At 46.9% G+C, this 21,843-nt stretch overlaps 2 long non-coding RNA genes across 2 annotated transcripts in view; one reads left to right on the top strand and one right to left on the bottom strand.

Moving 5' to 3' along the window:
* Nucleotides 1–21,843, bottom strand: part of LOC142827003 (uncharacterized) — a 192,681-nt gene that overhangs the window by 38,491 nt on the left and 132,347 nt on the right. The window lies entirely within an intron of this gene.
* LOC142822866 (uncharacterized) lies at nt 1,289–4,446 on the top strand. The gene is made up of 3 exons (XR_012898429.1): nt 1,289–1,604; nt 1,715–3,224; nt 3,335–4,446. It is a non-coding gene; the product is annotated as an uncharacterized LOC142822866 (long non-coding RNA).

Genomic DNA, 21,843 nt, shown 5'->3' with positions numbered 1-21,843 from the left:
ATGCTCCTCTGGCATTGTTTGAAGCAAATTGATGACAAGTAGTGCCATCATGTCTCATGCCTCTCCCTCTGTGTGTGTGTCTCTCTGGTTCCAGGGTTGCCAAGGAAGAGAAGAAAGAAGAAAGAAGGAAGGACGGCGCGAGGAAAAAGCCGTCGGACAGGAGGAAAGGAAAGGGAGGAAGCCCCTGAAGCTGGAGGGGAAGGAATGGGACCCTGGACAGAGTGAGCCCCCCCGAAAATTAAGAGCCTCTGGTCACTTAAGGCGATTGAGCCTTTTCATACTCTGAGCAGTGTGGCCTTCCCTGTAAGTAGGGTTCAGGTCTGTGCTCTGTTGGCAGTGTGCTCATTTAGCTGGCTAGCGGGAGTGACTGCCCTGTAAGTAGGGTGCAAGTCACGGTCCTGTGGCTTATGGGGGATCTTGAGCTCTGTGGAAGCCGGTGCAGCGTGACCTCCCTGCAATTCAGAAGGTGGCTGTCTTTTAGGCTCTTGGCACGCGTCTTCTGTAGCAGCCTACTGGGAAGGGACCGGCCTGTAATTCAGGTGCAGGTCGAATCCCACTCATTTGGAAGGGATTAGCAGGAGCTTCGTGCCATTGGTACTGAGACCTGCCTGTAATTTGGGTTCAGGGCTCTGCCCTCTTGTCCTTTTGGCATTGTGGCCTGTTGATAATGTAGCTGCCGTGACCACCCTGTACCGGGGGGGAAGGTCGCATGTCTCCTGCTCACGAGGGCTTAGAACTAGCTTTGTACCATGGCCTGGGTGACCACCCTGTATGGAGGGTTCTGGTCTCTGAACATAGCGCTCTCTTATGCGGCTAGACAGAGTGACCACTGTGTTCGTAGGGAGGGAGTTTCCTCCTCTTGCTTATGCGGCAACCTGTGTGGGAGCAGTCTGACCACCCTGTAATGAGGGTTCAGGTCGGCCCTTTGGCCTACGGCAGCTGGATAGTGAGAGTGACTGCCCTGTAATGCGGGTGCAAGTCACCAGGATGCCGCTGATAGGGGAAATTGAGCGCTTTAGGCCCCTGAGCACCGGGACCTTCCTGTAATGAATGCTGGGGTCTCTGTTTCAGCCTAGTCAGCGTGGCAATCCTGTTAATCAGGGGACATGTCACGTACTTCCCGCTTTTATGCACCACATTGTGGCCCTTGCTCTCTTGTCCGGCATGACCTCCCTGTAATTGAGGGAAAGGTCCTTGCCCGCCTCTCCTTGGCCATTACTATGCCTTGAGCTGGCGAATTGGACTGGCCACGCTGGAAAACAGCGTGGACGTATAGGTTGGATCCCTCCTTGCTCCAGCTGAGGGATTAGCAGCATGCTAGTAATTGGGGCTGGATGACCTTCCTGTAATTCGGGATCGAGGCTCTGCCCTTGTGCCACTGCACATTACAGTACCATGGCTGCTGGTCAGAATGAGCACCCTGTAAGGAGGGTCCAAGTCTCATGAGTCACTATTTGTCGTGCCAGCCCCCCGCCCCCGAGAAACTCTGTCCAGGGTCCCTGCCCATCACCCTCCCTTGCCAGCTGGCCTGGAATTGCACCGCCTCGCCTCTCCGTGGCTCATGGCCTGGCCGCTGGAGATGAGACATTCTGCAGCCGTTGCTGGTAAGTTCCAAAAGAGATGCTCCTCTGGCATTGTTTGAAGCAAATTGATGACAAGTAGTGCCATCATGTCTCATGCCTCTCCCTCTGTGTGTGTGTCTCTCTGGTTCCAGGGTTGCCAAGGAAGAGAAGAAAGAAGAAAGAAGGAAGGACGGCGCGAGGAAAAAGCCGTCGGACAGGAGGAAAGGAAAGGGAGGAAGCCCCTGAAGCTGGAGGGGAAGGAATGGGACCCTGGACAGAGTGAGCCCCCCCGAAAATTAAGAGCCTCTGGTCACTTAAGGCGATTGAGCCTTTTCATACTCTGAGCAGTGTGGCCTTCCCTGTAAGTAGGGTTCAGGTCTGTGCTCTGTTGGCAGTGTGCTCATTTAGCTGGCTAGCGGGAGTGACTGCCCTGTAAGTAGGGTGCAAGTCACGGTCCTGTGGCTTATGGGGGATCTTGAGCTCTGTGGAAGCCGGTGCAGCGTGACCTCCCTGCAATTCAGAAGGTGGCTGTCTTTTAGGCTCTTGGCACGCGTCTTCTGTAGCAGCCTACTGGGAAGGGACCGGCCTGTAATTCAGGTGCAGGTCGAATCCCACTCATTTGGAAGGGATTAGCAGGAGCTTCGTGCCATTGGTACTGAGACCTGCCTGTAATTTGGGTTCAGGGCTCTGCCCTCTTGTCCTTTTGGCATTGTGGCCTGTTGATAATGTAGCTGCCGTGACCACCCTGTACCGGGGGGGAAGGTCGCATGTCTCCTGCTCACGAGGGCTTAGAACTAGCTTTGTACCATGGCCTGGGTGACCACCCTGTATGGAGGGTTCTGGTCTCTGAACATAGCGCTCTCTTATGCGGCTAGACAGAGTGACCACTGTGTTCGTAGGGAGGGAGTTTCCTCCTCTTGCTTATGCGGCAACCTGTGTTGGAGCAGTCTGACCACCCTGTAATGAGGGTTCAGGTCGGCCCTTTGGCCTACGGCAGCTGGATAGTGAGAGTGACTGCCCTGTAATGCGGGTGCAAGTCACCAGGATGCCGCTGATAGGGGAAATTGAGCGCTTTAGGCCCCTGAGCACCGGGACCTTCCTGTAATGAATGCTGGGGTCTCTGTTTCAGCCTAGTCAGCGTGGCAATCCTGTTAATCAGGGGACATGTCATGTACTTCCCGCTTTTATGCACCACATTGTGGCCCTTGCTCTCTTGTCCGGCATGACCTCCCTGTAATTGAGGGAAAGGCCCTTGCCCGCCTCTCCTTGGCCATTACTATGCCTTGAGCTGGCGAATTGGACTGGCCACGCTGGAAAACAGCGTGGACGTATAGGTTGGATCCCTCCTTGCTCCAGCTGAGGGATTAGCAGCATGCTAGTAATTGGGGCTGGATGACCTTCCTGTAATTCGGGATCGAGGCTCTGCCCTTGTGCCACTGCACATTACAGTACCATGGCTGCTGGTCAGAATGAGCACCCTGTAAGGAGGGTCCAAGTCTCATGAGTCACTATTTGTCGTGCCAGCCCCCCGCCCCCGAGAAACTCTGTCCAGGGTCCCTGCCCATCACCCTCCCTTGCCAGCTGGCCTGGAATTGCACCGCCTCGCCTCTCCGTGGCTCATGGCCTGGCCGCTGGAGATGAGACATTCTGCAGCCGTTGCTGGTAAGTTCCAAAAGAGATGCTCCTCTGGCATTGTTTGAAGCAAATTGATGACAAGTAGTGCCATCATGTCTCATGCCTCTCCCTCTGTGTGTGTGTCTCTCTGGTTCCAGGGTTGCCAAGGAAGAGAAGAAAGAAGAAAGAAGGAAGGACGGCGCGAGGAAAAAGCCGTCGGACAGGAGGAAAGGAAAGGGAGGAAGCCCCTGAAGCTGGAGGGGAAGGAATGGGACCCTGGACAGAGTGAGCCCCCCCGAAAATTAAGAGCCTCTGGTCACTTAAGGCGATTGAGCCTTTTCATACTCTGAGCAGTGTGGCCTTCCCTGTAAGTAGGGTTCAGGTCTGTGCTCTGTTGGCAGTGTGCTCATTTAGCTGGCTAGCGGGAGTGACTGCCCTGTAAGTAGGGTGCAAGTCACGGTCCTGTGGCTTATGGGGGATCTTGAGCTCTGTGGAAGCCGGTGCAGCGTGACCTCCCTGCAATTCAGAAGGTGGCTGTCTTTTAGGCTCTTGGCACGCGTCTTCTGTAGCAGCCTACTGGGAAGGGACCGGCCTGTAATTCAGGTGCAGGTCGAATCCCACTCATTTGGAAGGGATTAGCAGGAGCTTCGTGCCATTGGTACTGAGACCTGCCTGTAATTTGGGTTCAGGGCTCTGCCCTCTTGTCCTTTTGGCATTGTGGCCTGTTGATAATGTAGCTGCCGTGACCACCCTGTACCGGGGGGGAAGGTCGCATGTCTCCTGCTCACGAGGGCTTAGAACTAGCTTTGTACCATGGCCTGGGTGACCACCCTGTATGGAGGGTTCTGGTCTCTGAACATAGCGCTATCTTATGCGGCTAGACAGAGTGACCACTGTGTTCGTAGGGAGGGAGTTTCCTCCTCTTGCTTATGCGGCAACCTGTGTGGGAGCAGTCTGACCACCCTGTAATGAGGGTTCAGGTCGGCCCTTTGGCCTACGGCAGCTGGATAGTGAGAGTGACTGCCCTGTAATGCGGGTGCAAGTCACCAGGATGCCGCTGATAGGGGAAATTGAGCGCTTTAGGCCCCTGAGCACCGGGACCTTCCTGTAATGAATGCTGGGGTCTCTGTTTCAGCCTAGTCAGCGTGGCAATCCTGTTAATCAGGGGACATGTCACGTACTTCCCGCTTTTATGCACCACATTGTGGCCCTTGCTCTCTTGTCCGGCATGACCTCCCTGTAATTGAGGGAAAGGTCCTTGCCCGCCTCTCCTTGGCCATTACTATGCCTTGAGCTGGCGAATTGGACTGGCCACGCTGGAAAACAGCGTGGACGTATAGGTTGGATCCCTCCTTGCTCCAGCTGAGGGATTAGCAGCATGCTAGTAATTGGGGCTGGATGACCTTCCTGTAATTCGGGATCGAGGCTCTGCCCTTGTGCCACTGCACATTACAGTACCATGGCTGCTGGTCAGAATGAGCACCCTGTAAGGAGGGTCCAAGTCTCATGAGTCACTATTTGTCGTGCCAGCCCCCCGCCCCCGAGAAACTCTGTCCAGGGTCCCTGCCCATCACCCTCCCTTGCCAGCTGGCCTGGAATTGCACCGCCTCGCCTCTCCGTGGCTCATGGCCTGGCCGCTGGAGATGAGACATTCTGCAGCCGTTGCTGGTAAGTTCCAAAAGAGATGCTCCTCTGGCATTGTTTGAAGCAAATTGATGACAAGTAGTGCCATCATGTCTCATGCCTCTCCCTCTGTGTGTGTGTCTCTCTGGTTCCAGGGTTGCCAAGGAAGAGAAGAAAGAAGAAAGAAGGAAGGACGGCGCGAGGAAAAAGCCGTCGGACAGGAGGAAAGGAAAGGGAGGAAGCCCCTGAAGCTGGAGGGGAAGGAATGGGACCCTGGACAGAGTGAGCCCCCCCGAAAATTAAGAGCCTCTGGTCACTTAAGGCGATTGAGCCTTTTCATACTCTGAGCAGTGTGGCCTTCCCTGTAAGTAGGGTTCAGGTCTGTGCTCTGTTGGCAGTGTGCTCATTTAGCTGGCTAGCGGGAGTGACTGCCCTGTAAGTAGGGTGCAAGTCACGGTCCTGTGGCTTATGGGGGATCTTGAGCTCTGTGGAAGCCGGTGCAGCGTGACCTCCCTGCAATTCAGGAGAAGGTGGCTGTCTTTTAGGCTCTTGGCACGCGTCTTCTGTAGCAGCCTACTGGGAAGGGACCGGCCTGTAATTCAGGTGCAGGTCGAATCCCACTCATTTGGAAGGGATTAGCAGGAGCTTCGTGCCATTGGTACTGAGACCTGCCTGTAATTTGGGTTCAGGGCTCTGCCCTCTTGTCCTTTTGGCATTGTGGCCTGTTGATAATGTAGCTGCCGTGACCACCCTGTACCGGGGGGGAAGGTCGCATGTCTCCTGCTCACGAGGGCTTAGAACTAGCTTTGTACCATGGCCTGGGTGACCACCCTGTATGGAGGGTTCTGGTCTCTGAACATAGCGCTCTCTTATGCGGCTAGACAGAGTGACCACTGTGTTCGTAGGGAGGGAGTTTCCTCCTCTTGCTTATGCGGCAACCTGTGTTGGAGCAGTCTGACCACCCTGTAATGAGGGTTCAGGTCGGCCCTTTGGCCTACGGCAGCTGGATAGTGAGAGTGACTGCCCTGTAATGCGGGTGCAAGTCACCAGGATGCCGCTGATAGGGGAAATTGAGCGCTTTAGGCCCCTGAGCACCGGGACCTTCCTGTAATGAATGCTGGGGTCTCTGTTTCAGCCTAGTCAGCGTGGCAATCCTGTTAATCAGGGGACATGTCACGTACTTCCCGCTTTTATGCACCACATTGTGGCCCTTGCTCTCTTGTCCGGCATGAGATCCCTGTAATTGAGGGAAAGGCCCTTGCCCGCCTCTCCTTGGCCATTACTATGCCTTGAGCTGGCGAATTGGACTGGCCACGCTGGAAAACAGCGTGGACGTATAGGTTGGATCCCTCCTTGCTCCAGCTGAGGGATTAGCAGCATGCTAGTAATTGGGGCTGGATGACCTTCCTGTAATTCGGGATCGAGGCTCTGCCCTTGTGCCACTGCACATTACAGTACCATGGCTGCTGGTCAGAATGAGCACCCTGTAAGGAGGGTCCAAGTCTCATGAGTCACTATTTGTCGTGCCAGCCCCCCGCCCCCGAGAAACTCTGTCCAGGGTCCCTGCCCATCACCCTCCCTTGCCAGCTGGCCTGGAATTGCACCGCCTCGCCTCTCCGTGGCTCATGGCCTGGCCGCTGGAGATGAGACATTCTGCAGCCGTTGCTGGTAAGTTCCAAAAGAGATGCTCCTCTGGCATTGTTTGAAGCAAATTGATGACAAGTAGTGCCATCATGTCTCATGCCTCTCCCTCTGTGTGTGTGTCTCTCTGGTTCCAGGGTTGCCAAGGAAGAGAAGAAAGAAGAAAGAAGGAAGGACGGCGCGAGGAAAAAGCCGTCGGACAGGAGGAAAGGAAAGGGAGGAAGCCCCTGAAGCTGGAGGGGAAGGAATGGGACCCTGGACAGAGTGAGCCCCCCCGAAAATTAAGAGCCTCTGGTCACTTAAGGCGATTGAGCCTTTTCATACTCTGAGCAGTGTGGCCTTCCCTGTAAGTAGGGTTCAGGTCTGTGCTCTGTTGGCAGTGTGCTCATTTAGCTGGCTAGCGGGAGTGACTGCCCTGTAAGTAGGGTGCAAGTCACGGTCCTGTGGCTTATGGGGGATCTTGAGCTCTGTGGAAGCCGGTGCAGCGTGACCTCCCTGCAATTCAGAAGGTGGCTGTCTTTTAGGCTCTTGGCACGCGTCTTCTGTAGCAGCCTACTGGGAAGGGACCGGCCTGTAATTCAGGTGCAGGTCGAATCCCACTCATTTGGAAGGGATTAGCAGGAGCTTCGTGCCATTGGTACTGAGACCTGCCTGTAATTTGGGTTCAGGGCTCTGCCCTCTTGTCCTTTTGGCATTGTGGCCTGTTGATAATGTAGCTGCCGTGACCACCCTGTACCGGGGGGGAAGGTCGCATGTCTCCTGCTCACGAGGGCTTAGAACTAGCTTTGTACCATGGCCTGGGTGACCACCCTGTATGGAGGGTTCTGGTCTCTGAACATAGCGCTATCTTATGCGGCTAGACAGAGTGACCACTGTGTTCGTAGGGAGGGAGTTTCCTCCTCTTGCTTATGCGGCAACCTGTGTGGGAGCAGTCTGACCACCCTGTAATGAGGGTTCAGGTCGGCCCTTTGGCCTACGGCAGCTGGATAGTGAGAGTGACTGCCCTGTAATGCGGGTGCAAGTCACCAGGATGCCGCTGATAGGGGAAATTGAGCGCTTTAGGCCCCTGAGCACCGGGACCTTCCTGTAATGAATGCTGGGGTCTCTGTTTCAGCCTAGTCAGCGTGGCAATCCTGTTAATCAGGGGACATGTCACGTACTTCCCGCTTTTATGCACCACATTGTGGCCCTTGCTCTCTTGTCCGGCATGACCTCCCTGTAATTGAGGGAAAGGTCCTTGCCCGCCTCTCCTTGGCCATTACTATGCCTTGAGCTGGCGAATTGGACTGGCCACGCTGGAAAACAGCGTGGACGTATAGGTTGGATCCCTCCTTGCTCCAGCTGAGGGATTAGCAGCATGCTAGTAATTGGGGCTGGATGACCTTCCTGTAATTCGGGATCGAGGCTCTGCCCTTGTGCCACTGCACATTACAGTACCATGGCTGCTGGTCAGAATGAGCACCCTGTAAGGAGGGTCCAAGTCTCATGAGTCACTATTTGTCGTGCCAGCCCCCCGCCCCCGAGAAACTCTGTCCAGGGTCCCTGCCCATCACCCTCCCTTGCCAGCTGGCCTGGAATTGCACCGCCTCGCCTCTCCGTGGCTCATGGCCTGGCCGCTGGAGATGAGACATTCTGCAGCCGTTGCTGGTAAGTTCCAAAAGAGATGCTCCTCTGGCATTGTTTGAAGCAAATTGATGACAAGTAGTGCCATCATGTCTCATGCCTCTCCCTCTGTGTGTGTGTCTCTCTGGTTCCAGGGTTGCCAAGGAAGAGAAGAAACAAGGAAGGTGCTAGGAAATATGCATCGGACAGGAGGAATAGAAAGGGAGGAAGCTCCTGAAGCTAAATGAGAAGGAAAGGGGCGCTGGACAGGGCAATCACCCTGAAATTAAGAGTATCTGGTTACCTAAGGGTGTTAAGCCCTTTCATACTTTGAGTAGTTTGGCCTCCCTGTACGTAAGGTTGGCAGTCTGCTTATTTAGCTTTCTAGCACGTGTGACTGCCCTGTAACGTGGGTTCAAGTCATCAATATTCGGTTCTTATGGGATATTATCTCACTTTTGACGTTAATATGGATGGAGCTGGCAAATTTGACTGACCACCCTGAAAAACAGGGACCTATAGATTGGTTCCCTCCTTGATCTATGTGTACTATTAGTAGCATTTTAGTTATTGGGACCGGGTGACCTCCCTGTATCTAGAGTTTGAGTATGCTCCTTTTGTCTTTCCTCATTATGCTACTGTGGCCGCTGGTCAGAATGAGCACCCTGTAAGTAGGGTGCAAGTCTTACCAGTTACTACTTGTCATGCGTCCATGAAACTCTGTCCAGAGTCCCTTCCTATCGCTCTTCCTGGAATTCTGTAGCCAACTGTCATTGCTTCCAGTATGCCTCATCGATGGATTTGGGACGTTCTGCAGTAGCTGCTGCTAAGTTGCTAAAGAGATGTTCCCTTTTCATCTTTGGAATTCTGTATTTCTGAGGTTACATACATCCTGACAACATGTAGGAATTGTATATCTGTTTTTATTCTGATATACTTCCATCATTAATTATATAATAATGTCACTTACAGAATAAATTTAAGCTAACCTTCTTCATTAATTGAACTTTTAGAACAATACTAGGTATTCCTTATGTATCTCATGCTTAATATTGTCATAGAAAATTGTTTTTTCTCTTCAAGTTTATAACCATTTTCACGATTAGAACATCTTAACTCCTTTGAAGGATAAGCTCAGGAAACTGGCTCCCCTCTTTCTGCTGTTTAATGCTGTTAAAAAGCAGTTTTATATAAGAAACTTAATCTCAAATTTTAAGTGTTATTTTAAGAAAATTGTTCATGAACCACAATACCAATGATTGAATGATTTACTGCAGCATTCTTTAATTCTTTCTAACCATGGAGCATTGATAATACAGATGTATTGTCTCCCTTGAAAAGATCTTAGAAGTCAGTTTGGAAAACATACTTTGTGCATCATATGTTCAGATTCCATTGCAAATGGAATAGGACTGTTGGGTTCATTCATGAAAGTTTAACATTTATGATTCCTTCTTAGCCATTTTGATATTTTTAATTAGGAATCTTGGATTTAGCCAGTAGTCATTTTCATATTCTTAGTCTTTTAGTGACAGCACATTGTTCAGAACAGAAGAGCCAACTTGCTTTTGGCTACTCTAAGAAGGCCACTGAAGAACCCATTTTGCCATTGTGCATATTATATACACTTAACCCTTCTCCCAGCCCTAATAAAATCCTCTTTAATACCAGAACAGTTCAAATTTTAAAATGTAGACTTGAAGTAAATTTCTACCTATTTTGAGGTGCTTGCCAATTAGAAATAGGCATCAGAATTGAATAATTTCCATCTAAATGTTGATTTAATCTTCGTGAGACACAAAATATTTCAATTGCCTGTGACTACCTGATTTCAGACTAAACATATAATCATTTCTTGGAATATGTCTTCTAAATACATGAGTTAAAACTTTTAATTGCCCAACTATATTATGCATACATCTGTTTTTGCTAACAGATTACTCACTAGTTATAGAGGAATAATTGGGACTCCCTGAAGCAAAATCATTACGTACAATGCTGCATAAGCATAGCTTAGTATTCTTGATAAAATACTATTTCATATTAGGAGTGCAAAGATGTAACTGGACTGAAGACATGTATTTGTATTCTACACAAAAAAACCCTTGAGATATTTTAAAGTTGAAAGGTTTGTTAATGCTTACTCCAGATAACAGCTTAAGTAATATTTTGAGATCTCCATATCATACTTGTAAAGAGAAGCAACAAAACTAAATGTTTGTCTGGAAACTAGTAGGTAGGGTATTCGTCGGTTTTGCAACTTTCAAATACATACTCTGCTTTAACTGTCACACCAACCAAATTACATCACATATTCAATTTTAACTTTGCCCCCCGTTGTGTTAGGGTGTTTTTGATAGGTGTGTATTGGTAGTGGTATTTATCTGGTTTTTTTTAAATATGATATTAAATGAAAGCTATAGGCTGATGTTGTGGAGAGTTTATGTAGGAATTTCTGTCAAATGTTAGCTATTAATATTGTTAGTGCAGAAGTGAAGTTTTGTGATTATTGTTTTTGAGGTCTGGTATGAAAAAAGGGTTGTGACTTGCTGAAAATTATAGATAGGTTTGGATATCTGTATCATTGGATGTAGCTTAGATGGTAAAGTTGAGGTTGTATGTGTGTACTACATGGAGCTTAAAGGGCAAGTTGAGGTTGTTTGTAGTGTGCTGTTTGGATGGTATGAAGGTTATCATAGGGTGTGTATTTGAAAGTGGCAAAATTTTATTAAGATCAATATACAGCCAGCCCAATTCATAACTTTCTCTCTTGAATAATTCCAAGGTGGGATGAAGAGAACTTTGTACAATTTATATTCATAGGGATCTTCAGGAATTATATATTTCCCCTAAGCCCATGCACAATTTAAGGTTCTCTTGAGCCTTTAATAGGCTCCAAGTATAATAATTACTAAAAATCAATGTATTGTGATGAAATTTTATGAAATGCTTTAATAAGGTTTGATTATTGCTACCTGATAGAACTTTAATACTTCATGTTAAAATCTTAGGTTTAACTTCAGCTGTCATTACCATATTGCATTCTTTTTCTTTCTGTAACTTATATTAAAGTTTATCAATTCAGGGTTAGTCTTAACTCATTCTGTCTCTGGATTCCAATAAAGTTTCTATGATTTTCTTTAATTGTGGTTTTAAGTCTTTAATTAATTGGCTTTGGAATTAGCTAGCACATATTTCATTGGCATTAGCTAGCACATATTTCTCATGGAATGATGCACATATTTAATTTTTCTCTTGCTCTTTGTAATGGCAATTTGGTTCCTGCATGTCACTTTATGTACTGCCCACAGGCCTCCAGTCATCTGTAGATTTTCCACTCTTATGGATCTTCTGAATTCTACAGAAGCAGACCAATTCCTGCACATGTAATATATAAGGCCCCTGGCTATGTCTAGACTGGCATGGTTTTCCGGAAATGCTTTTAACGGAAAAGTTTTCCGTTAAAAGCATTTTCAGAAAAGAGCATCTAGATTGGCACAGACGCTTTTCTGCAAAAGCACTTTTTGCGGAAAAGCATTCGTGGCCAATCTAGACGCACTTTTGTGGAAAAAAGCCCCGATTGCCATTTTCGCGATCGGGGCTTTTTTCACAAAACAAATCTCAGCTGTCTACCCTGGCCCTTTTGTGCAAAAGTTTTGCACAAAAGGGACTTTTTCCCGAACAGGAGCAGCATAGTATTTCTGCAAAAAGCACTGATTTCTTACAGTAGGAAGTCAGTGCTTTTGCGGAAATTCAAGCGGCCAGTGTAGACAGCTGGCAAGTTTTTCCGGAAAAGCGGCTGATTTTCCGGAAAAACTGGCCAGTCTAGACACAGCCCCTATGTTTTATATGGTAAGAGTGGCATAAAACAGGTGCGACTCTATATCCCCACGCCTATCTCCACCCCCGTTTTTCTGTACATTCTACTACAAGTAGATTTACAAGTAGTCAAATAAATATGAGGAGTAATACTACATTAATATGCACTTGATATCAAGAAATTTATGGTATTTCATGTACAAAAGCCTAGTGTATTGAAAATGTAACTGCATGTGGATGAGAGAAATGGAGAAAAAAATGTTAAGTATCATACCTTGTTCTAATTCTAAGATCAAAACTTTAATTCATTATTCACCAAGAACGTTGGCTTTTTCCCTTGCTATTTGATAATTCCTTGATTTTCCACCAAATGCTTTTTATTTATTGAAATATATGTGGTAGCGTTAGGGTGTAATTTCCATTATATTACTCTATCCATATGACTTAATATTCAAAAATAATCAATTTGCAAAGCACATAATTTAATAGGATAGATCATCCATCTGTGGTATGAAAACAGAAAGAGAGATGAGGGATTAAAAAGAAAAAATATCCAACACAACTTGCTAGAGGACACAGAATAGTTACATACACAGTGACTGATTTGTATGACGGAAAGAGGTCGAAAGCATTGTTTTTCCAATGAAGTTGAATCAGTGTGGACCTCAATATTTACAGATTCTTTACAGATCTAATGGCTGCACTTTGTTTATAGACTGGTGTGGGGTTAGATGATAACATGTCTCAGGAACCCACTGTTGCCATCTTTTGCAAGTAAGGGGCTAGATCTTATCTCATGATGATGAGAGAAGTTCATGCTTCAAAATTTGCTTGAGTCTAGGGGCAGGGAACAGGGGAAGGCAAGACCCTCACCCTTGAACTGAACAACTAATCAGTGCTACAGGGAGATCTCTCTGGCCTCCAAACCCTAAGTCATGTTCTGAGGAGGAGAGTCATTAAAGGACCCCACAGTATAGGGGTCAATTTCCCTTGCTTCATATAAGTCAGTGGTTCTCCAACTGTGGGTTGGTACTAAGGATGTTAAGGACTAGTCCACTAATCGACTAGCCTACCCACCCCCTTGCTGCCTCTGTCAGATAGAGGTAGTAATGAGAGGGAAGAGGGAGTACTTCAAAGTGGCAGCGCCGCATGGAGCCCGGGGTATGGGCTCAGTGCTATGCTGCTGCTTTGAAATGCCGTGACAGCATTTCAAAGAGGCAGAGCAACACAGCTGACCCTGGGTGCCATGCAGTGCTCCCCCTTTGAAACGCCATTGTAGCATTTCAAAGCGGCAACGCCGCATGAAGCCCAAGGTTAGCTGGGGACTCCATGGCTGACCCTGGTTCCATGTGGCATTTCCGTGGAAACCAGAGTCAGCTGGGGAGTCTCCAGCTGGTAGTATGCTCTGTGCCATGCTGCTGCTTTACAACAAGTCCGGGCTCTTGTGCATTTTAAAGTGAAAGCGCTCACATGGAGTCTGGAGTCAGCGGGACTTCCCGCTGGCCCCAGGCTGCACATAGAATTTCAACTTTGAAATGCACAAGAGCCCCCACTGGGGATCTTATACATTTCAGAGCAGGAATGTGGAAGTGCCTATTGACTAATTGAGTAGTTGATAGAAATTCCATCGATTACTCAACTATTAAATAAATTGATATTTAACATCATTAGCTGGGACCCCAAGGGGGTTAGATTCATTACCCTGGGTTCATGGAATCACCAGAGATAACATTAGACTTGTGGCAAAGTTGATGCCTAAGGGCTGGGAGATGGGGCTCAGATTATAGTGGGGCTGAAGCCCTTGGAATTTAGCCCCCTGTCTGAGGCAGCAGAGATTGTGTGGGCTTAGGCTTTAGTTTCCCATCCTGGGGTCATGTAGCAACTTTTGTTGTCAGAAAGGGGTTGCAGTGCAATGAAGTTTGACAGACCACTTACCATAAGCAATAGCACAACTCTTCCCTGCTCTTCTTCTGTTGCAACCCAGGAGAGGGGGTGAACTGTCCTATGAACAGCATGTGAGGGGAAACCATGAAGTGCACCCAAGGCTTGAATAATAGAATCATAGAATACTAGGATTGGAAGAGACCTCGAGAGGTCATCGAGTCTAGTCCCCTGCCCTCATGGCAGGACCCTGTACTGTCTAGACCATCCCTGATAGACATTTATTTGTGCTTCATGCAGTAGGTAGTATGGTATTTCACACAGGTAGCATGTAGGATTGTCAATTGCCGTTAACTCAAGCAATTAACTCAAAATTAATCATGATAAAAATATTAATCACAATTGTGGTTTTAAATCACACTGTTAAAATAGAATATAATTTGAAATGTATTTAATATTTTGGATTTTTTTTAGCATTTTCAACCCTATATTGATTTCAATTACAACATAGAATGCAATGTATACAGTGCTCATTTTATTTTATTGCAATTATTTGCACTATAAAATAACAGAAATATTATTTTCCAGTTTCTCTCATCATATATATAGTAGCCCAGTGTCTGAGAGTCTGTAATGCCTAAATACTGGCTGTTCCCTCTGGAGGGCACTGTTGCCTGAAATGCTGGCTGTTCCCCTCTGGGTGGCGCTGTTGCTGAAATGCTGGCTATTCCCTCTGGGCGGCACATGCTGCATGGGGAGTGCGGGGCCCAAATGGCCACTTGCTCTGCTTGCTGCCCCATGGCGGCCCGGCTGAGCGGTGCAGAAGTCAGCCAAGTGCCACGGCGAAAGGGGAAGGGGGGAGGGGTGATGACGTGCGGCATGACAGCAGCTCCAGGCCCTGCCTCCTGGCCATGAACATCACTGCCCCGCCCCTCTTCACCTCCCGCTATGGTGCTCAGCTGACTTCTGCGCGACTCAGCCAGGCCGCCACGTGGGAGCAAGTGGTGCAAGCGACCGTTTGGGCTCCATGCTCCCCATGCAGCATGGGGAGTGTGGAGCCCAAACAGCTTTGGGCTCCATGGTCCCCCGAGTGAGAGGCAGGAGGGGAAGGAGAAGAGAAAGAGAGAGGCAGGAGGTGGAAGAGAGCTGAGAGAGAGAAGGGGGGAGGCAGGAGGAGGAGGAGAGAGAGAGATCGAGCGAGAGACCGGAGGCTCAGGAGAGAAGACCGACATGGAGGAGAGACCTGAAAATCCCGTCTTATGACAGGCTAATTGGCTAGTACAAATATGGTAGTGCAAACTCTTTATCATGAATGTGCAACTTACAAATGTAGATTTTTTTTTTTTGGTTACATAACTGCTCTCAAAAACAAAACAATGCAAGGTTAGTACCCACAAGTCCATTCAATCCTATTTCTTTTTCAACCAATCACTTAGGGTATGTCTACACTTGCACCCTCTTTCAAGAGAGGGATGCAAATGTAGACATTTGAAATTGCAAATGAAGCCGGGATTTAAATATCCCGTGCTTCATTTGCATTTTATGTTATGGTGCTATTTCAAAATAGCACTATTTCGAAAAAAGAAACACTGTCTAGATGCGGTTATTTTGAAAGAAAACCCTTCTTCTGAAATAACCCTTATTCCTTCTACAACAAGGTTTACCAGTTATTTCAGAGGAAGGGTTTTATTTTGAAATAACTGTGTCTAGACAGCATTTCTTTTTTCAAAATAGCGATATTTCAAAATAGCGCAATAACTCAAATATGCAAATCAAGGATGGGATATTTAAATCCTGGCTTCATTTGCAATTTCAAATGTCTACATTTGCATCCCTCTCTCGAAAGAGGGTGCAAGTGTAGACATACCATTAGAGAAACAAGTTTGTTTATATTAATTGGAGAAAATGCTGCCCAATTCTTATTTACAATGCAAATTTATATTTGAAAATATTGAAAACATCACAAATATTTAAATATTCTATTATTGTTTAACAGTGTGATTACTCACATGATTAATATTATTTTTTAATCACTTGACAGCCCTCGCAGCTTGCCATCTTGTTGTTCACTGTCTGCAAACACCACTAAAAATGTGACAACTTGAATAATCAACTCCATGTGGTCTCACACCACTCAGTGGTTTCACATCAAGGATTCCTTCAACTACATCATAAAATTATCTCTTAAATTAGCTACATCTACACCAGAAACAACTTTCATCCAAAACCACAGCCTTTTGGATTCTGATATCCTGTTTTACTAAAATTCCCAAATTTGTGAAAGACAGATTAAAGCCAGACAGTTGAGGACTGTCTCACACAATTAGTCTAATTGGTTTCAGTGAGACTGCTCACAGAAATAAGTGATCACCTGTCTAAGTAAGGGCTTCGCAGTTTAACACATCGCAGTGAAGACATACCCTGTGGAAGCCTGGGCTCTCACTCAGGCTTGAATCCAACCCCCTTCTGTCTGAACACATTTCTCAGACTTAAGCTTTGACCTACAGTCCTAGGACTCTCCAGGGAAAAAGGGTTTGAGCTTGAGTTAAACTGGGACCCAAGATTCAAGCACTATTCCTTAGCATTATAGATGTAGCCCCTTGCAACTTGGGTCCTAGCAGCCCACAAAAATATCTCACAAGCTCATGGGCCAAGTTCCTCTGAATTCTCTCAACCAAGACTCTCCAACTGATTCCAAGGAAACAGAGACACCTCTCCCCCTTGTTATAGCAGTGTAACAGCTTAGTGAGTCAGCATTAGCTCTTCCATTGGTTTCTGGACTCCAAGCTGCAAGCACACACCTTCAGAGACCCTTCTGTTTGCAATGGAGACTAAACAGAACAAGCCTTTTGCAGCTTGCTGTCATAAGTCACCATAGTGTCATTAACTTACTGCAGGGTTGGGGAACCTTTTTTGGGTCAGGGAGCCACTGACCCACAGAAAAATCAGTCGGAGGCCGTATACAACTGAGAAGCAAAAAAACCAAAACAAAACCAAACCTTCACTGACGTGGCCCCCGACTGAGAAGCAGAAAGACACTTTCCACATTCCCCTTGCCAACCAGAGCCTGTGGGGTGCAGGCTAATATATTTTGTGTGCTCCAGCCCCCTGGGAGGCTGGAGCACTGGCATGGGCTCCCCCAATGCTAAGGGGGAGCCCCAAGTCTCAGAGGCTAGATCCAGGCAAACCAAGGGCTACATTTGGCCCCCAAGCCTTAGGTTCCCCACCCTGATTTACAGCAGCTGGGCACCTCTGCTAGATTCTTCAGACAAGTGCTGTAACTAGCTAATTTTGCGCTTGAGGCAAGACTATAAAATTGCACCCCCTCATGTTTATATATTCATAGTAGTTAATTTGTAGAAAAAGGGAAAATACATAAATAACAATAATTAATTTTAGTTTTCTAAAACTTTTGCAAGAAGCCACAGTCACTGGCAAGAAGAGAAATATTTGCAGAGCGATTTCCAAATTTGGATAAGATTCGGCCAAATTATATTAATGAATTAACTGTAGAAGGTCTAAACTAGTCACAGATGAAATGTTTGGCAACAGCGCTAACACCTGGGGCTCGTCTACATTGGCCCCTTTTCCGAAAGGGGCATGTTAATTTCAGAGATCGTAATAGGGAAATCCGCGGGGGATTTAAATATCCCCCGCGGCATTTAAATAAAAATGTCTGCCGCTTTTTTCCGGCTTTTAGAAAAGCCGGAAAAGAGCATCTACACTGGCCCCGATCCTCCGGAAAAAGTGCCCTTTTCCGGAGGATCTTATTCCTACTTTCCGGAGGATCGGGGCCAGTGTAGATGCTCTTTTCCGGCTTTTCTAAAAGCCGGAAAAAAGCGGCGGACATTTTTATTTAAATGCCGCGGGGGATATTTAAATCCCCCGCGGATTTCCCTATTACGATCTCTGAAATTACCATGCCCCTTTCGGAAAAGGGGCCAGTGTAGACGTAGCCCTGATGTTTAAAACTAGTCACTCTGAGGGTGTGACTAAACTAGGGGCCTTTTTTCGAAAAAACTGTACCTATGTCTACACTTCTGCCGTGGTCTGTCAACAGAAAGTTGACAGAACACGGCAGTTTTGTCAATGGTGGTAAACCTCGTTTTACAAGGAATGACTCTATTTTCGACAAAGCTCTGTCGAAAAAAGGTATGTGTGGACGCAGGGAAGAATTTATTTAAAAAATAAAGGCCTTCAGGAGGAAGACCTGGTGGACACTCCTACCAGAGTTTTCAACTCTATTGTTCCTACCTGTAGCCATCTTTAAAAGGCACAGGCACCCAGAAGTAGCATTGTGGCAGCAAGCCAGCTCCAACCAGGACTCTGACTGCTCAGCTCTTCCTGGTAGGGCCACTCAGAGCCATGTCCCAGGGACAAGCCCCCAAAATCCCCTGACCGCTCCAGGGACATATCCCCACAGCAAGCCAGGGGCACCACACGCCGGGTACCTTCCTGGTCTGGGCCCGAGCTCGAAGTCCTCTTGGAGCTCTGGTCTGAGGAGGAGTCTCTTCAGGTCCCACAGTCCAGGAGGAGGAACGCGGACATTTATGCCAGAATGGCTGATGGGCTTGCTAAGAAAGACCACTACCCCCGCACACTAGATCAGGTCAGAGCCAAGGTGAAGGAGCTGTGGCAGGGGTATGTCAGGGCCCGTGAGCACAGCTCTTGCTCTGGGGAAACAGCACACTATTGTGCCTATTATGAGGACCTGGACCAGATCCTGGAGGCAGGGGTTCCCCTGCCTCCCAAGAGGGTTGTGGAGTCTGGGTTGGAGACCCCTGTGCTGCAGCGGTTGCAACTCCAGAGTGAGACCCCCAGAGGACCAGCAGCTCCAAGAGGAGGAGGAGGAGGACACTAGCAGGAGCACAGTGACTCTGACCTAGGAGCCAGACACCCAGATGCAGGAGACCTCCCAGACAACTGCAGACACCGGGGAGGGATCATCAGGTAAGTTCTGTAAGGGTCCAACTCACACAGGGCAGGGCAGGCGGGAGCAAAGTGGATGGTGCAGTGCTGTGACATATCATGCTGATCACAACCTGGGGGGGCACACATATGGCCAACCTCAGGGAGGGCTGTTCTACCCCTGCTCACGCATGGCTGCGAGGCACCACCTATTCCTGCAAACAGTGATGCCAGGTGAAAGGCATGAGTTGGGGACACTGGGATTGCCACACAGCTTCAGGCCTCTCAGCAACCTGTGGGAACCCCAACTGTGACCTGACACTTGTCTGTGCTGGTTGGCTATGGGCTGTCTGTGAGGGGGGGGGGGCAGGATGGTGGCCTGCACACCTTCTGGACTCCAGGGAGTCCAGGCCACACCATTCCTTACTAAGATGCACATGAGCATCCCCTGACCCTAGGACAGGCACTGCCTGCTGAGAAGAAGGAGGGCAAGCCCTCTTAGGGAAAGTGTGAGCATGCATGACTGACGACTTTTCCCTCTTGTCCTCCACAGCTGGTCCAGCTGACCAGGAGGGGTGGGGGATAGGGGCGCCACACCTGCCCCACCATCCAGACAGCTGCAGGGAACCCGTCAGCACTGGTGCATATATTTGGACCTGGTGCGCCAGCACATCTCGGTCCTGCTAGGGATGCAGGACACATTTAACCAAAGGATGCTGGCAGAGGCAGAGTAGCCCCAATGACAACAGAAAGCTCTTTATATTCAAAAAGTGACAGCCACAAGGACTTAGTAACAAATCATATAAAGTTTATATTGGCTGCAGCTAGGTTGGACTCATTGTGTTAAGCACTGTACATATACAGTACTGCCTGAAAGAGTATACAGGCTAAAAGAAAAGCCATTACAAGGTATAACAAACAAGTGGACAAACAAGCTTATCTGGTCAACCTTTAAGCTCACACCGTTCAAAGCAATGCTGTCCTGGAAGTTTCTGGTAATTACTATTTTGAAGTGGGGAAGCTGTTGTGTAACCTCCAAATTGCACTCTTTCCTCATCCAGAAAGCCTAAAGAAAAAGTCAATTCTGGCGTAAGAAAGTGGAACTCTCCATGACCTCAGTGAGGGTGGGTGTGTCTAGACTACAGGGTTTTTTTTTTTTAAAAAAATCCCCTGCATCTACACTGCTGCCGCATTCTTTCAAAAGTAAATCGAAAGAATGCAGCATTTTTTTCAACTGTGCAAAACCCCGTTTTACAAGGAATAACGCCTTTTTTTTAAAAATGCTCTTTCAAAAAAAGGCGCTATGTAATGCAAACTGTGCTTTTTTGAAGGAGAGCATCCAGACTGCCTAGGTTCTCTCTTTCAAAAAAGTGGCTTGCTTTTTCGAAAGTACTGGTTGTAGTCTAGACGCTCTTTCAAAAGAGGATTGCAGTCTAGACATAGCCTGAAAGCTGAACTGAATCTCCACAGAACCCAAATAATTGTAAATTGCTCTCATGTTGCATACTCATTCAGTGAGTGCAAGCTGGTGTATTTTCCCCTGTATATATATTTTCTGATCCAAAGTATAGCTTACATCACTGTTTATTTTACTCTGGGATATGTCAGTAAAGAAACTTAGTGGAAAAAAACAGAGCAAGAGCACTATGATTTGAGCTGCATGTAAAACTCAGTGGTGTTGTTTAGCTTGAAGATTAATGTGAACCTACTCTTCAATTGGGGGAAAAACCCCTGTTATAACAGCTCCAAGTCAAAACTCAGCTGGAAGCAAGTGATTTCATGCCGAAAAATGCTAGTCTGTAATTTACCTAATTTTGTGAAAGCCATAATACTATTATATATGTGTGTGTGTATAGTATTATGTATACATACACACACACATGAAATAGGCCCAGAACCACTAGAAAAATTTGCAGTTCTTATAGAAAAAAATTACATAAGACCTTTGAAACAAAAGGTAACTGAATTTTACAGTGATATAATTCTGTAATAAATTACAGAAATTGTCAGGACTTCTAGGGTACTTAGTAGAGAAACCTATTGGATTAATCCTGTTTAAAGGCTATAAGATTATACAAAAAGAGACAGTGTTCAACAACCTTGTGAAGTATTCTCAATTTGTAATAAAGCCTGTTGTTAATAGGCAGGTATTTGTAATACACATTTCATTCAACTCTAACTATTGAGTGCTATTTCATTTGCCTTACTGCAGAAAATACTGTTAAGATTGAAGAGGCTATGGAGAAGAAAATAAATGTGTATAGCTGCAGGGCTGTGAGTTACTAAAGCAGATTAGATAGATTTTATTTTAAGGCTACAATATGTTCTTCAGCATAGCTTGAATTTACCTAACAGGGCGCCTCATAGTTAGCTGAAATACAGTGAAGGGTTTTGGTAGACTGATACCTGTTTGTCTGTGGGTTCAGATAGTTACTGCTTCATAAACAATGTCATGCCATTAAGTCAAAAAGCGGAATAAGATTAGTAGATAAGCAATTCAAGCAGAGTTCCTTTGTTCAAATATGGAAAGAAATAAAACTGCACATATCAGCAACAAGCAAAAGTCATGTCAAGAGGGAATGAATTAAACAATGAAAAAGGCAACTGAGGCTACACCTGCACTACTAATTTTCTCAGCAAAAAATATGCTGAAGGACTCATTTGCCTGAGTATCGATCTCATATGCATATTTTCTGCTGATCCATTTTTGTGCTCAAGGTTTTGCACAAAAACAAGCAGTGTGGACATTTTCTTTTTGCACAAACCCCCCTTTTTCTGCAAGATCAGTATATCTCCTTTGTCGGGGCATAGGGATCTTGCCGAAAAAGGGGGTTTTGTGCAAAAAGAATATGTCCACATTGCTTGTTTTTGTGCAAAAACCCTGAGCACAAAAATGGATCAGCAGAAAATATGCAAATGAGATTGCAACTCATGCAAATGAGTCCCTCCGCATATTTTTTTGCCGAGAAAACTCATAGTGTAGACATAGCCTGAATGTAATGTCTAAGTCTAGAGGAAGGGACACAGATTTGATAAAATAAATGAATCGTCCAAATATATGGTGAGTTTGTTCTATATTCCTGCCTCATGATCTCTCCCAGGATGGTCCATGATGGTGTCTTAATCAGTCTCTCAGTCTCTGTGGATCTGGTTGATGTAATCAAATACTAGGTGTCATGGGGCATTCCATCTG

Source organism: Pelodiscus sinensis, chromosome 1 (assembly GCF_049634645.1).
Source record: "Pelodiscus sinensis isolate JC-2024 chromosome 1, ASM4963464v1, whole genome shotgun sequence".
In the NCBI taxonomy this organism is placed as follows: Eukaryota; Metazoa; Chordata; order Testudines; family Trionychidae; genus Pelodiscus; species Pelodiscus sinensis.
Note: the sequence above shows the minus strand (reverse complement) of the source record. Positions and strands in the feature narration are given on the sequence as shown.